General features: G+C 51.3%; 1 pseudogene; it reads left to right on the top strand.

Annotated features, from left to right (window-relative positions):
• Window positions 1-302: 302 nt before the first annotated feature.
• LOC111520598 lies at window positions 303-1,338 on the top strand (annotated as a pseudogene).
• The last annotated feature ends 364 nt before the right edge of the window (window positions 1,339-1,702 follow it).

Below are 1,702 nucleotides of genomic sequence, written 5' to 3'. Positions count from 1 at the left end.
CAGCCCTCTCATTGAATTCACTTACTTTTGGAGTATTTTTCTTTTGACTTTTTGTGTTTTTCTTTCTAGGTGTGCAATGGAACCTTCAGAAATAATGATAATGTTGCCTTATCTTTCTTGTTGTTGTACATTCTTTTTCATTCTCTTTCATAACTGTATTGAATAATGTCACCAAAGCAAGGAAAATAACAGTGACACCTGTGAAATTTTAGTGAATATTGTCAAATTTACCTTCAGAAAAGGAGATTTCACCCACTCCTAACCCCATCATTTGCACCCCATGTGGGATTTCCCATTGGAGCATGTGCAGAAAGCATCGCGGAGACAGAGTCTGGGTCGGGAAAGAGTTTATTGAGAGTTGGCAGCAGGCCCAGTGTGGGGGTGGCAGTGAGACCAGCACAGGCGAGGTCCAGAGAAGGCCCCAAGGCTGGGCCAGGTGATGGGAAGGGAGGGGTGTACAGCTCCTGGGGCTGGGCTTTGACTCAGATCTGCAGTCTGTAGCTCAGATATGAGGCACTAATCACTTTCAGGGCATCCTGGATCTGCTGGAGCCACATGGGATCTGCGGTCAGGCCTCAGATCCTGCAATGGCAGCACATGGGGACTCAGCAGCTGGACTGGGAACAGCAGCAGGGCTTGCAGCAGCTGGACTGGCAGCATCTGGGGACACAGCAGCTGGATTGGCAGCAGGATGACCCACAGCCTGATGAACAACAGCAGGGCTTACAGCAGCTGGCCTGGGAACAGCAGGGCTTACAGCAACTGGACTGGGAGCAGCCACAAGAATCATAGACCCCCTTGGACCCCCCACAGGAGCCACAGCCCCCCTTGGAGCCCCCACAGGAGCCACAGCCCCCCTTGGAGCCGCTACAAGAGCCACAGCCCCCTTTGGAACCTCCATAGGAGCCACAGTCACAGCCTCCCTTGGAGCCCCCACAGGAGCCACAGCTGGAGCAGGAACAGGCTGGCACACAGCAGCACACAGGCTTGCAGCAGCAGATGGGCACACAGCAGCTGGAGCCACAGCCCCCACAGCCGGAGCCACAGCCCCCACAGCCAGAGCCACAGCTTCCACAACTGGAGCCACAGCCCCCACAGCCAGAGCCACAGCCTCCGGAACAGCCACAGCAGCCCATGGTTCTGGTGGATTGAGGGTGGAGCAGGTAGAGGAGCAGGTGAGAGGGAGGTGCAGGTGTGGAGCTCCCTGAGCCCAGGCTCTTTATATCCCTGTCCAGGGTCAGGCACAATACAGGGTCCCTTCCTTGTGACTGTTTACACTATTTTTCCAGAGCTCTATTTTTTTCCTCTTTGCTAGTGACTTCCTCCTGGCTCAGCTGAGCATCTGCTTTCTTTGTTTTCTAAATTTGTCTTTTTCCCAATTTGTTTTGGCCCCTACAATTAAAACCTCAGCCCCAGGCTGTCTGGTGCTTCCCGCAAAGTTCCAGGGTGCTGGTCACCCGCTCTCTGCTGGCCGCATGTGACCAAATGGTCAACAGCCTCTGCCCAAGTGCTTTCATCTTTCCTGTGTTGGCTCCCCCCAGATAATATTAATTTTACATTTTTAGATTTCAAAATTCATCCATGGTCTTTACAGGAAACACAAGTAAAGAAGAAAACAAATTCTTTATTATCATGTCTCCTGGAGATGGATTTGGTAGATTTCTGCATGCATAATATAAGTATAAATATTCATATATATTAC

The sequence above is a fragment of the Piliocolobus tephrosceles genome, chromosome 13 (genome assembly GCF_002776525.5).
Source record: "Piliocolobus tephrosceles isolate RC106 chromosome 13, ASM277652v3, whole genome shotgun sequence".
NCBI classification, from domain to species: domain Eukaryota; kingdom Metazoa; phylum Chordata; class Mammalia; order Primates; family Cercopithecidae; genus Piliocolobus; species Piliocolobus tephrosceles.
Note: the sequence above shows the minus strand (reverse complement) of the source record. Positions and strands in the feature narration are given on the sequence as shown.